General features: G+C 39.9%; 1 protein-coding gene across 4 annotated transcripts in view; it reads right to left on the reverse strand.

Moving 5' to 3' along the window:
* Nucleotides 1-15,794, reverse strand: part of RPTOR (regulatory associated protein of MTOR complex 1) — a 273,244-nt gene that overhangs the window by 255,789 nt on the left and 1,661 nt on the right. The gene's annotated exons all lie outside the window — the stretch shown is intronic.

The following is a 15,794-nucleotide window of genomic DNA, read 5'->3' on the forward strand; positions in this document are numbered from 1 at the left end:
AAGCAGCAGCAGCTTTTTTTAAAGTACACTATTAGGAACAAAAAGAATCCTAACAATATTATTGGTCCACTTCTAGATGGAAATGGTAGAATTGTTAATAACAGTGCAGAAAAGGCAGAAGCATGAGATAAATATTTCTGTTCTGTATTGGGGAGGGGGGGATCAAATGAGGTATTCGTATCATGATGATAATGAAACTTTTCATTCCAATAGTAACTCAGGAGGACATTAAACAGTAGCTACTAAAGTTAGACAGTTTTAGATCAGCAGGTCTGGATAACTTACATCCAAGAGTTTTAAAAGAGCTGGCCTAGGAGCTCACTGGACCATTAAAGTTGGTTTTCAATAACTCTTGGAACATTGGAGAAGTTCCAGAGGATGGGAAGAAAGCTAATGTGTCTATATTTAAAAGTGGTAAATGGGACAATCAACATAATTATAGGCATATCAGCCTGACATCATTCCCAGGCAAAATACTGGAATGACTGATACTGGACTCGATCACTAGAGAATTTAAGGAGGGTAATATAATCAATGCCAATCAACACGGGTTTATGGAAAAAAGATCCTATCAAACAAATCTGGGTTTTTTATTGAGATTACAGATTTGGTTGATAAAAGTCACAGTGTCATTTACACTTCTGTAAGACATTTGACTTGGTATTGCACAGAATCTTAATTAAAAAACTAGAATGATACAAAATTAACACTGCACACATTAAATGGATTAAACCAAGCTAATTAACAAGTCTGACAATGTGGGTGAGGTAATATCTTTTATTGGACCAACTTCTGCTAGTGAGAGAGACAAGCTTTCAAGCTACAATGTAATTGTAAATGAGGAATCATCATTGAGTGGGTAGGTTTTTAGTGGGCTGCTGCAGTGCAGTTCTTGCCCTGTGCAATTTAACATTTTTATCAATGACCTGGAAGAAAATCTAAAACCATCACTGATAAAATACCTACATGGAGAACAAAAGATCGATAATGGGCTCTTCAATCTATCAGAGAAAGGTGTAAAAAGATCCAGTGTCTGAAGCTAGACATATTCAGATTGGAAATAAATTCAGATTGTATTATACAGGAGGTCAGACTAGATTATCACAGTGGTCCCTTGTGGCCTTATAATCAATGAATCTTTATTTTTCTGAGGGCTACACCATCCCCTCCCATGTCCACATCTCAGCACATTTCTTCCTCTGTCTTGTACTCCACTCAGTCTTCTGCTTTTACTACTCTGTCTCTGCCTCAGTCAATTTTAAACCATTTTCATATCACCCATTATGTTTGGAATAGCCTCCATCTTCCTGTGTGTCAAGCAACCCTCCTTTCCTTCTTGTTTTGTCCTTAAAACCCACTCTTTTCATTTAGCCTTCCAATGCTTATCTCCTTTCTGGTGCACTCAGTATCTTAATTTATCCTCCACACTTTTTCTCTGCTCCCTATATCCCTGACAATGTCACAGGCCTTCATGGGGAACAGGAAGCATCGTGAAGCAGGGACTGTTTTATCCTCTTGGATGAGAACCTGAGTCATAGCTGGGAGTGCCTAGTTCTTTAAATGACAGGCTAGTATTTTGAGCTCAGGAGAGCAAACAGGAGAAAGGCACAAATCCCAAATTAATCCAGGCACTTAAATCGGGGAGTAGAGAGGAAGAAAATTAGTGATGACTGAGTGAGCTCCCCAGGACTGTACAGTGCCTTTCTCCCAAATGACACACAAGCCGTTGAGCACTTCAAGGGGCTTAACTTCCTGCTGTTGACCTACCCCTAGAAGGAAGGAGAGAAAGGAAGAATAGTTCTGACTTGACCATGTGCTGCTTTTGAAGGCATAAACTATGCTGCACATTGCTCCCTTGTACCAGCTCTCAAATCATGCTCCAGACACCAAGACATATACAGAGGAAGAAAAACATTCCAATTATCACTTTCTAACACAAACCCTAATTTACACATTCCTGGGAGATTGTTTCTTTTTGCTGTTCTGCAGACTATATAGCCAGTTACATTAACAACAGCTATTTCCTGCAGTAGCTCATATTAACACAAAACTAAGCAAAAAAATCACAAGTTAAAAATACCGGCTGAGGTGTCATTGGCAAAACCACTGGGACAAGAAAACTAAGAAGGGACACATTTTGCCAAGTGCCAGTGATACAGACTTATTACTCTGCCAACTGTAAATCCTCCTTGTATAATAAAACAGGAGCAGGTTATTGCACCACATTACTTCTCTATGGACATGAACGACATTTATAGGGAAGGTTTCATAATCCTTTAAAGAAAAAGCATCCACAAAAGCTTCTGTTGAGGAGAATGTTAATTGCAGACCAAACTGGCTTTAGTTAAAGAAAATCCATCGTACAATAGCTATAGTCATACAAGAGGGAACTTACAGAGGAAAGGTAAAGTCCAAAAACAGAGTCAACTCAGAACTAGAGAGCCAATCTGGTTTTCGGTTTCCTTGCATCACAGGAAACACCATTTGGGTCTTCAACATGCATATCCAGCTCTTTAAAAGGTCAACTGTCCAAGAAAAGTAGAAAGGATGCCTGGGCAAGTGGGCTGAATATGGGGCCAGGGAGTTGCTAGCTTCTTCTCTCTAGGTAAGGGTCCAGAAGAGAAGCAAAGTAACCCAGGAGTCACTGAGTTGTTTTTTAGGTGAGGAGTGGAAGGAGAGCAACATAGGTGTTGCTTCTTGTCCTTTAAGAGAAAGGAAGGAAGGAGCAGAGTGCCCACAGTTGTCACACTTTTCTGGTAAGAGTGGGTAACAGGGAACAGACTAGCCCATATAAAGAAGAGATTTACTATAACAAGGGCTTCCTACGAGCCCAGGAGAGTGGCAACTCCCAGGGGAGCCCTTCAGAGAGGGTATGAGGACCAGAATGCACTAGGTAGAATTCAGTAAGTAGTATGCACAATTTGGAGGGAGCAGGAGAGGGGGCAAGAACTGATTCAAGTGGGAGGGAAGCGCAGTTAATTGGTGAGAGAGAAAAGACGTGACAGTTTAAGTTAAGTAGTTGTGTATTGAGGGACATGGCCTTAATAAGGCTATGTACACACTACAGCTTATGTCAGTACAAGTTATGTTGCTCAGGGGTATGAATAAGCCACCCCCTTCTGACAAAAATTACACTGACCTAAGTATACCAGTGTGGAAAGTGCTAAGTCAACAGGAGAGCTCTCTCCCAGGGGCTTGCAGGGGTTCTCAAAATTCACTGTACCGCACACCCCTTCTGACAACAAAAATTACTACACAACCTCAGGAGGAGGGACCGAAGCCTGAGCCCACTCAAGCCCTGCCACCTTGGTTGGGGGGGGCCAAAGCCCAAAGGCTTCAGCCCAAGGCGAGGGGCCTGTAATCTAAGCTCCATGGCTGAAATCCTCCAGCTTTGGCTTCAGTCCTGGGCGATGAGGCTTGGGCTTGAGTGCCAGGCCCCAGAAAGCCCAAGCCAGCCCTGGTAACCCCCTTAAAACAGGGTCACAAGTTGTAAGAACCACTTAGAGCATCTGCACTATAGCGGTGCAGCTGCGCCGTTGTAAGCTCTGTAGTGTAGCCGTAGCTTAAGTGGTAGCACAAGTACCTTCCACCTGAATAAGAGTCAAGGAGCTTTTCAGGCCCTGGGCATACCCCATTACCTACTGAATCAGCATCACAGATCACAGCAAAAAGACAGGTCTCGTCACCATGTCTAGTCTGTGTTTATGGTATGTACAACTCATCACCTTGTTAAAATTAAAAGGTTTAATAGAAGTGAGGAGTTCACAGAATGTTCCTGACACCCCATTAAAAAAGTCAAGTGGAACATGATAAGCAACTTAGGTGTGGCAGGTTTACTGGGGAATTCTTTAATTGCACTTAAGAGCTACTTACATAATTAAAAGCAGTAAATATTCCTCCATTTTCAGCACAGAATAGAATAGATTTCAAGTTACTCTAGAAAAAATTCTGAGGGAGTAGAGCAGTGGCTATCAACCTTTCCAGACTACTGTACCCCTTTCAGGTGTCTGATTTGTCTTGCGTACCCCCAAGTTTCATCTAATTTAAAAACTACTTGCTTACAAAATCAGAAATAAAATTACAAAAGTGTCTCAGCCCACTATTACTGAAAAATTGCTTATTTTCACCATATAATTATAAAATAAATCCAGTGGATTATAAATATTGTACTTACATTTCAGTGTATAGTATAGAGAGCAATATAAACAAGTCATTGTCTGCATGAAATTTTAGTTTGTACTGACTTTGCTAATGCTTTTTATGTAGCCTGTTGTAAAATTAAGCAAATATCTAGATGAGTTGATATACCCTCTAGAAGATGCCTACGAACCCCTGATTGAGAATGACTGGAGTAGAGGGTCTTTACAACAGCAAGCACTCAGCGCCCAGCTCACAAAACTCTCAGGTCCAAAAAAGAATGAAAACGTGTGTGACCCATGTTGGAGACTAGCAAAGCCAATACTTAGAAGAAATCTGTGAGCCACCCTTCCAATTCCCTACTTGTGTAGGGAGAGGGAGAGAGGGAAGAAAGAGAATTAGAGAAGCATTTACAAAGCATTTCAAAAAGGTTCACGTCTCTCAACTACTAAAATGTACACAATGCCAACATAAAAAAAAGCGGTAGTTGTCAGAAGAACAGATGTTTCCCAGTTTTCTCCAGAAGAGCTTCATGTGACACAGTGCACTACCACCTGGCTGTTTACCACTGCACTAGAGTGCTACCGGTATTTACTAACATTTGCCACACATGAGAAACAAGAGGAAAAAACTCTCACCCTGAGAGACATTTTAATTAAAATATGCAATTTACAATTATAGTCCAGCACTTCTATACTGATTTTAGGTTTCTGTAGACACACGTGATGGGGCATTAGCAACCTACTGCAAACAGACATCAGTGATTTTAAGCAGCAATAACACGGCACAACTCCACTCCACTCTGCGATATGTTCATTTACTTTCAGTGCTGGAATGTTGGTTTTATCAGCTATGCTAATCTTTCTCCAAAAGAAAACATTAAACGTTCTGCACACACAATACATGCTCCCCTCCTCTCAAAAACTTAACATCCTGTTTCCCTTTTTCGAACTTAGCTGCTAGTCAAATTTCAGTGCCCTGAAGATGTTCTAGGTGGAAGTGGAAATGTATGGAGTGTGATATTTTCTCTGCTGCAATCTTCTTGCATCTGAGAAATGTATGTAATGAATGTAAAAAGTCCTGCTTCTCCAAGTACAGGAGGAACCAAGAACAAAAGGAGCATTTTCATCACTTATAGCCCCAGGCCTCTTTAGCCAACAGCAGACCCAAAAGCTCTCTCTCTCTAGCTCAGGGGTAGGCAACCTATGGCAAGAGAGCTGATTTTCAGTGGCACTCACACCGCCAGGGTCCTGGCCACCGGTCCTGGGGGCTCTGCATTTTAATTTAATTTTAAATGAAGCTGCTTAAACATTTTAAAAACCTTATTTATTTTACATACAACAATAGTTTAGTTATATATTATAGGCTTATATAAAGAGACCTTCTAAAAACGTTAAAATGTATTACTGGCACACAAAACCTTAAATTAGAGTGAATAAATGAAGACACGGCACAGCACTTCTGAAAGGTTGCCAACCCCTGCTCTAGCTTTTTCCAGGGTCACGCTGCACTTACAAGCTATTGCATGGCTTTCTTCCTGCCTCAGTCTCTCTCAGTTTCTGTTCCCATCAACAAGATTTTAACTCAACCCATAACAAGGTTTCACACAGCTCATAATAGAAAGGGATACCCTTTTGAATGAAAAAACGAAACAGTAACAATTTGCTGTCATGCCATTCACTAATACTAAAATCTCTCCACTTTCCAAACTGCCTCTCGTCAAATTAATGTAGATTTCATTTTCATCATATTAATACTGTATTTCTACAATTTATTACTCTTGGTGCAAGTATATTTAGAACGAAGTACCCTCATGGAGCTGTTTAAGTGAACAAGTCTCTTGGCCATTTCTGTACAATAAACAAGTGATTTTGGTAAATTAAAAATTACATTTTTACCCCTTCCACATTGGTTGGAGCTGAAATACTGAAATCAAACAGCTGGTCACTGATTTTGTCAATCGTTACACTGAGAGACTGACCTAAGTCAATGCACAGCCAAAGGTCTGACCTGACTCCAAACTGCTAGTGCAGAAGAAGAAACTCACCGTAATGTTTGCTGGGCATGCAAGACACTAGAGAACAAGGGTGATCAGAGCAAGGGGACTGAACAACTGTACCACTGTGTGCACTTTTACTCGGCAATTACCAACATGCCATAAATTAAAAAAACAAAGAAACACAGAGATACAGCCACAGAGAGAAGGTTGGGGGAGAGGGGGAAGGAATGCTGTTGAGCAGGGCTAGATGGGGTAACCTTAATATCTTCAAAATTAAGGGGACATCATTTGTGGTGTGAAGTTTGAAAGTAGCAGAACATTTTCTTCAACCATTTCAATGTAAAATTGTGTTGCTTTACATCACCATTACTGACATGAATAACTGATTATACTAAACACATGAAGGACCCTCTACTAATGTACTCTGAACTTATATTATGGAGTTCAAACGCTGATTTCAAGTAGGATTTATCTTAAACACCATGCAGAAAAAGGCATGCACAATTGCACACTTAACTTGTATACTCAATACATGATTGTGCATACAGCGTAACTACAACTTAAGCATACCATTACACAGTTTCCACTTACAATTGTGCATACATATTTTGAAAATTAATTCCCTTATGTTTCCTATATGAGTAGGGCCTTACCAAATTCACGGCCATGAAAAATGTGTCACAGACCATGAAATCTTTATAGTATAGGGGGAGACCAGCATTTCTCAACCTGGGGGTCTCGCCCCAAAGAGGGCTGCTGGGGGGTGGGGGGTGTCACAAGGTTATTGTCTCCCTTACTTCTGCACTGCCTTCAGAGGCGGGTGGCCGGAGAGCAGCGGCTGCTGGCCAGGTTCTGAAGGCAGTGCCCCACCAACAGCGGCACAGAACTAAGGGTGGCAATACCATATCATGCCATCCTTACTTCTGCACTGTTGCTTTCGGAGCTGGGTGGCTGGAGAATGACGGCTGCTGGCCAACAGCCCAGCTCTGAAGGCAGCAGCACAGAAGTAAGGGGGTCAGTACTACACCATACCATCCTTATTTCTGCCTCACTGCTGGCTGTGGCGCTGCCTTCAGAGGTGGGCTCCTGGCCAGCAGCCACCACTCTCTGATGGCCCAGCTCTGAAGGCAGCACCACCACCAGCAGTAAGGATGGCAATACTGCAACCCCCCTACAATAACCTTGCAAAAAAAAAAAAAAAAAAAACCACCACAACCCCTCTTTTGGGTTAGGACCCCTACAATTACAACGCCATGAAATTTCAGATTTAAATAACTGAAATCATGAAATTTACTAGTTTTAAAATCCCATGACCATGAAATTGACCACGAATTTGGTAGGGCCCTATATATGAGAAATCAATACAGGTTAAAGCAGGAGTTATCATGACTTTCCAGCTGAAGCAGACAATTAAGCCTCGGATAAAAAACAAAAACTGCCGCATTGGTTTATTGCAATACCAAAAAAACCTCTTCCATTAGCCTAGCTCTAGGGAATTTTGGTTATATTGCAAACAATGGGATGGGGTACTTGGGAAATGTTAAACAAAATGCATGAGAGAACTATGGATTAGTAATTTTCAAACTTGTATGTCCACAAACTCCCAATTAAACTGGGAAAATTCTAGAGGTGGTGACAGAGATTATCCAGTTTGAATTGCTACTACCATATCAAGATTAGACCCTTTTCTTCTAAAACATGTGAATTAACTACTCTGATTGAAGAGTGAAGTCCTCTCTCTCTTTAGGTACAAAATGCGTGTAGACATAAGCAGAAATTGCAAACTTCCCAACTCTACTCCATTAGTGCAAAACATGGCGTGTTGGAGTGATCATGTCTATGGAGAAGAGGAGATTCAATCTATAGCTTCAATAATGAGACTGCCAACAAGGCTCCCCATTAATGCCAGTTTTGGGGGTGATCTTTTGTGATATGGATGTTTGTTCACTAGCAGCCTGACTCACCCACCAAATCATTTTACAAATGTCACTGAAGAGCCATAACTACTTTTGGTCATAATTGAACTAAAATGGATTTCAACCATTAGCCTGGAGGTGAAAGAATTCACATCATTAGCAGTCCTCAGAGCCATCCAGTACTCTAGCATGTTTTCTTCCTAATATCCAGAGTTTGTCTTCATTTAACAGAGACAGTTGAGTCATTTGGATTTAGATCCCAGTCTAATTGACTAGCATCAGGCCTACTAAATTCTGCACACCGTTGGCACTCCATGATCACCTGTGCAATCAGTAATCACAGCGAGCAAACCCTGCACAGTTTGATTACAAATGTGACCTAGTGTAAGGAGACTTACAATGATTATTTCAAGCTGGAGTAATGGTCACCATCGTCTATTAGATTATTTAAATATGACCATACATAAAACATGAGTCAAAGTGTAAATTCAGTGCTAATCCTCCACTACACTTATTATGCTGCCATGTTCCATTAATATTCCTGTGAAACATGGAACGTTTAGCAACCAAGCAGTTAAGCTCTACAAATTTATTTGAATTAAGAGCATTCTTATGCAGTACTGTTGTTAATCTACATTTCTGTAGAAAACCAATTGTCTGTCTATGCCGGTTCTCCTAAAAGCAGGATTTAATTCTCATTGTGCAGGTTATAAAGCAGCAAAAAAAAGTTGTTAAAATAAAACCACTATAACTAACTCTTTTGCTCTCTGTGTATTTTAGAAATCAATATAAGTAAAATGTGGCTCAATTTAAATGTTCTGACTTTAGTAGCATCTTGTCAGTAAAAATCCAACATATTTGAGATCCTTTTATTTTAATAAAGTTTCATGACTCACTTGCTACCAAAGCTATGTGATTTAATTCAACATTCAAAGCATACTCCCAACTCCTTCTGATAAAACAATTCTTTAAATAAATAATAGACAAAAGCAGTGTCACTCTGCTGGCACACATTCCATAGAACCAGAGCAGGAAGAATAAAACCTCTGCAAAAGCAGGCCTTCTTGATGAAAGGGGTAACGTGACAATGTTCAGTCATTTTAACTACATTTACCAATGATCACTCTTAAAATCGGGAAATAGAGGCTTTCCTCTTCTTACCCAATTCCTCTCTTCCAAAGAACTTCCCTTTCAGGCCTCCATGAGATCAAGCCTTATACAGCAAGAAAAAGAATGCCATCTTACTCCCAAACCCTCATGGGATAGTTTTCTGTAGCTCAGCAAGCCAAAAAAAAAAAAAAAAAAACACACACACACAAGAGAGAGAGAATGGATTTTCAGGAATCACTGAAGGACACAAAAGGATGGGAAGACATTATTAGGGTAGTATGTGAGGCATAACAGAACAATGGAATGAAATTAAGAAACCGGATGAATATCAGGGAACACTTCTTAATAGGGAAATCTACTAGACAGTCAAATTGCCTCCCAAGGGAAGTAGGGGAAGCCCTATTATCTTAATTATTTAAACTTATAATAGTCAGAAATGAACTTTCAGAGACTAGTTGAAAGTTGTGCCTTACATCACTGGAAAGGTAGTTTCCCTTTGATTGGCTGTAATTTCTCAGATTCTACCTATAACCCCAATGCCATAATAATCTGGTTATTCTGGATACCCTACCTCCTCACAGGTATTACCTCCACTAGTTCAGATACTAATATACTACTCCTGGAATAGGTCTCCATTTTCATGATCTACTTAATGGAAATACAGAAATATAACAAGTGAACTTTGCTCTTCTGTTTGAAATGAATCTGCTTTTAAGAAAAAAAGCAGCAACTCTACAGTATGTATACTGTTTCCTTTATTGCTGTTTTTTACATGGATCCAAACATTTTCAAGTAAGTGAAAGATGCAAACATTATGTGGCTCTCAAGGAAACATATAACTTAGAGAACTATCAGATTAGCATATTGGGACCTGTCATGGGGGCAGACACATGTGTGTCCTATATGCTATATTATGTTGTTGTTAGCACAGGTAGGGCCTTCAAAAAATTAAGCAAAGACTTTGGGTCGGAATTTCATATGGGCTTGCAACAAGTGACTTAAAAGCATGAACTCCACTGAAAGTCAATGGGATTTGGCTTTCTAAGGGACTTAAGAATTTTGGAAAATTCTACTTTAGAATTTTTTCCCCAAACAAAACTGCCTTTAAAAAAAAAATTGGAGCCTTCAGTATGCACCACTTAAACCCCTCTAAACTGAGAACTCCCCTGCATATGCGCTCATACACATTGCTCTAAACACATTAAAAATAAGATCCCTTCTACAACGTTGAAATCTAAAATTCCTTGGTGCCTCTTGAAAAGAAAAGGGATAACTACAGGCTTCCAGCCATCATTCTCTCTCTCATTAATGCAGGTTCTTAAGTCCAACAACTCATGAGCTATTACTAAGCTTGTAACAGTTGCTATATCTCCCTGTACATTAACCACACCACTATCTCACAACGGTCCACACAGAAAAGGTGTTCTACACAATACCTGTCTGGTCTCTATTTAAATAAAGTTACTTACTTTTCTGGATAAACCAGTAACCTTTAATGATCATTTTTGATGGGCTGCGAGAGTTACTGGCAATAAGAACTGGTTCAGTATTTTTTACCCTCTATTCACCTACAATTGTTTATACTTTGTTTTAATCTATGTGCAGAATACCAGGGTGGGGTTGACTTCAGTTAGCTGAATGGTAGGGAATGACTGAATGTTTAATAAACGTCAATTTCTTTAATAAAGCACCTGCCAGATTTTAAGATCCATTCCTGGTGTTTATTCACTACATGAAATCATAGTAAGCATCTGAGAGATCACAGCTGGTTGCTGGGGAAACAAACACCACAGGTAGGAAAAAAGCAATAGAAGCAGAAGACATCTAATAAAAACATACCAAAAATAGTTACTGGGATTTGGGGTAACAAAGGGAGATAAAGAAAATAGAGAAGACAACAAACAAAATAGTTTCTAAATTAAATTGTCCAGTATTTTAATTGTTCACAGTATATCCCTATACTCTAGTAGGAAAAGCGGCTAGACACATATGAATGGCAGATCTGTACAAAGAATACCTGATAAAGTTAATCAGATTCACAGTGACACCCATCTATATGCTACAAAACAAAACACCACAGATCCCAAGACAAAGAAAAGCTCACTTGACACAAGTGACAAAGTTCAATGTAGATGCACCAACAATAAAAGTTTTGTAGCCTGCGCTATACAGGAGGTCAGACTATCACAATGGTCCCTTCTGGCCTTGGAATCTATGGATATTTATGGTTCAGAAAACTTTACTGCCCAAGTTGATGGTTCAAGATTTGCTCCTGTCTTCTTCAGTTAAAGAAACAGTACATAAGATAAACAATAATTCTGCAGTTGCGTTCACACAGGGCCAGCCTTGCTCAGACTGAGTTGCACCGTGCCCCATGAAAAGCTCCACTGAAAATAATGGGGCCTCTCAGTGAGGAGGAAGGTGCTACTTGGCATAAGGAAGGATAGTAGAATCTGGCCCACAACAATTAGTGTAACCATTTTGAAACAGTTTTCAATAAAATTAGACATTCACTGTGACTACAGTATACATCAGGGGTCGGCAACCTTTCCGAAGTGCTGTGCCAAGTCTTCATTTATTCACTCTAATTTAAGATTTCACATGCCAGTAATATATTTAAATGTTTTTAGAAGGTCTCTTTCTATAAGTCTATAATATAACTAAACTATTGTTGTATGTAAAGTAAATAAGGTTTTTAAAATGTTTAAGAAGCTTCATTTTAAAATTAAATTAAAATGCAGAGTCGCCCGGACCGGTGGCCAGGACCCGGGCAGTGTGAGTGCCACTGAAAATCAGCTCGCGTGCCGCCTTTGACACGCGTGCCATAGGTTGCCTACCCCTGGTATACATCACTACCTGATGAAACAGAGTTGGATTTGGAGCCACTCTTATTTGAGCATATACTATAAATCAATTAGAATGGATTTCAGGAGCCTTGATCAGGCCAGTCTCATTCCTGAACCCTGACAAGAGAACTTTTCAGGCAGGGGAGGAAGATAAAGTAGAAGTTTCATAAAAGAACAGTAGTCAATAAGAATCCAAGTAGAGGAATACAGTCATCATACACCTCAGTTAAAAAATAAAACACATATGGAACTGTCTACTCTCTCATTTAAGATGCACAGTGGGATTTCAGTTGGGTCAAGCAGAGCTTTACATTCTGAGCCAGATTTAGTTTGGATTCTAATTTTAGCCTGAACATTAGTCCCATTATTGTTTTGCCAAACCAAGATTTCAGTAGGTGACTCCGACAGCTTCAAGAACCCTACCTGCTATTCTTCAGTCTGAAAATCAAAAACTGTGTATTCCCTCTACTGGCTCTGTAGCAATTAACTGACATACTCTGTTCCCAGTACTGTGTTCTCAAAAGAGAGGATGCTGGGGTACAAACGTTTTGGTATGACAAGATGCTTAGAGCCCTGCACAGATATAAAATTTGTATCCGCATCCAATCTGAGAGCTGCAAACATGGTCCAGATGTGGATATCCATATATTCGCAGGGCTTTAAAGATGCTTACATAACTTGGTTTTTTTTATTTAGTGGCAGCAATATGCTTAATTCCAGCTTTGTTTAACAATACGAGGGAGAGAAAACCCAGAGTTGACAAGAAAAAAAGGCAAACTAAAAATATTTTCAAACTTTGTGAAGGTTAGCATTAAACATTAAAAATGGACTTGCCCTTTCAGATACTCTTTGGGGAATCACCACTCTTTGTAATTGCTTGTATTTTGATGGACTCTTCATCTTTAATCAGACATGCTGAACTACTAACTTCTGCCTTCATCATGAAGGTTAAAAACTATTTTCCACAAGGACATTCATATGCATTTATTATAAAAAACTCTTTTTTTTTAAAAGTATTAAATTTAGTGCTCATGGAAGGTGTCCAATTGACAATACTAGAAATCAAAGTCTTCTAGTTCAAACACAGACCTGGCATAGCATGGGCAGTAGTAATGCAAACTTTTCACATACTGCTCTGTTAATACACAGTAACTCTGACTTGGAAAAATCCTCTAGTGCAAAACAGTTCAGGTTCCACAGGCCATTTAGTCCTTTGCTTCTCTGCTGAGTCTACCCACACATGGGTGTAGTGAAACTTAAGTATATATATTAAAAAACCTAAAATCTTAGACTACAAGTACAGACCTCCTTTTATATTAAATTCTGCTTGTTCAAATATAAAATGTCACAAAATTAGAAGTGTACTATGTATAGAATACCTTTAATCTGCCTACCCATTCTAGACTAACAGATACTTTCATCCCACAATAACTTGGTGCTGTTGCACTATATTTCTACTGTTAGAAGTTGCACAAAATGTTTTATTAAAGAGAGAACGTCAAGGCAGATAGGCACAGAAAAACCATCCAGCTGTGTTTTGGTTTACAGAAATATGCAAGTCATACTGCCTCGCTGTGCCAACTTGTCAGAAAACTAGGTAGGAAACTTACAAAAATTTTGTCTGCAGGCGTTGCAGGATTCTTGTATTTTTTATACCTTGCCTGCTCATAAGAACTGAGTGCACAGGCACAAGCAGCAAACTACCACGTGGCTATAACAGCTTTTAATGTTTTTTTTTAATTTGGATAGCTTCACTGCGACATTTTACTTCCCAATTAGACTTTTCATATAAAAGTGAAAGTTAAACAGAAGCATATAAGCACTGCTGAATGACAAGCATATGAGCCTGTATTCTTCTTATAGAATCTTCCATTCCAAAGCACTTCATGCATTTTACTAACTGTGCAAGTTATATAGTTCACAATACCAGCACACAACAGTTTAGGGCAAGAAATAAAGAACGCTGTATTCAACTGAAACTACAGTTAATTTTTTGTGCATGAAAAACAGAGTTTGGGCAGGACATGAGTTAACACTCTGATTCTTAGTATGAAATGACCATGTCAATGCAAACACGAAGATCCCACTGCACCATGACCTGCAGAATCTGCCAAAGACAAGATTAAAATCCTGCAACCCTCTATGGAACCGCATCAAGACCCTTACACCAAACTTCGACGCTGAGGCTCGATAGAGAGTCACATGGAGCGTTTCAACCACTCAAAACAAACAGCTTGTCATTAACCCTGCCGAGGAACCACCAGGTTTTGATTTATGTCAGAAAGACTGGTGCGGATTGACTCGCATCAGGACATCCCATGGGAGACATGGACAAACCTTCTTTAAATGGAAAATGAGGCAAACACCTGTATGCGACTTTGGTCACCAGCCACAAACGATGGAGCACATCATATCTGAGAGTTCCCTTTGTTCTTTCACCAGGGCCTGAAGGACATTCACCAGCTCACTGCTGCAGCAATGTACTGGCTATCAAACCTAGATATAAATTTGTAGTCGTTGCTACGTACCCAAGCTGTACGAAAGAAAAAGTGTGCAATGGAGTAATTAAAAAGCACAGAGAAGTCTCTTATGTAAACTGGAACCTCCAGCATCTCCGATCCAGCTGAAATTGCACCAGGTCCAGAGGATAAAATGGCTACATCCACCCCCACAATGTCCCTTGGACCCAGAACTGTGTATGGACAACAGGAGCCATGCAGTGCCTCCCTTCCCACCAGCCAACTGGCCTTTGGGAAAAAACTTCAGGGAGGAGCCAGCCAGAAACTAAAGTAGGCAAAGCAGATACAGAAACAGTTTAAGCAGGAACAGAGGATATTTTCTACAGTTCTGACTGGACTTGGTCTTACCTGTGCTGGTTGGGTGTTTGCTCCAACCTCCTCCTGCCCAGTCTTTTTACCTCAGCTTCACTCTACACCAACCCCCTTCCTCGCCTTCTTGTCCCATGCACCCTCTCTGTTTAGCCAATACCCTAACACCCCTTCCCCCTCCATAAACACTGTGGAACTAACATGACTGCTGCCATCATTCTGATCATTCTACTTGTACATTAGATCCCTTTCAACTACCCTTTGTCTATGTTGTCTATTTAGACTAAATTATTCAGGGCAGGGATTGTACTACACTGTTTGTACGGTTGGGGCCCCAATAGTGGTTCGTCCCTAGGCACTACTGTAACAAACATGTTTAATAAATTGTCTCAATAGTCCCACAGATTTGAAGTGTCCGTGGAAATTTGGAGAGGTTCTTTGAAGGGGTGGTTATTAAATAAGAATGTCATGACAATTATGGAACATTCTGACATCACAACTGTATTATCATAGTATCAAGAAAACCAAAAATAAGACGATCTATTAGGTCCCATCGAGTCCACCTCTATAGGCCCAATGCAGAATTGCTTCCTGCAATACAATTTTCAAGATTACAATAATAATTAATTGAGAATGTTAGTTTTTTAATTTGTCAGGTAGCTGTGGATTTGGAGACACAACAGGTGTCCATACACAGACACACACAAAGGCAGTATACGCCCAAGATCTCAGAAATTCTATAGCTCACGGCCGCTTCTGAGAGTAGATCAAGTACATACCCTTTTCCTTCCAACATTTAGAGATTTATATTTAACCAGAAAACTTTAGCTGCAGCATACAAGCTACAAAGGATTGCATGGGCTTGACAGAAAGGTCTGCCTTTTAGTAACAAAGATTAGTACAGCATCAGTTTAATGTTCAAAAGATATTTGGTCAGGGGACAATATCCTGCTTGGCA

Source organism: Mauremys reevesii, linkage group 15 (assembly GCF_016161935.1).
Source record: "Mauremys reevesii isolate NIE-2019 linkage group 15, ASM1616193v1, whole genome shotgun sequence".
Taxonomy (NCBI): Eukaryota; Metazoa; Chordata; order Testudines; family Geoemydidae; genus Mauremys; species Mauremys reevesii.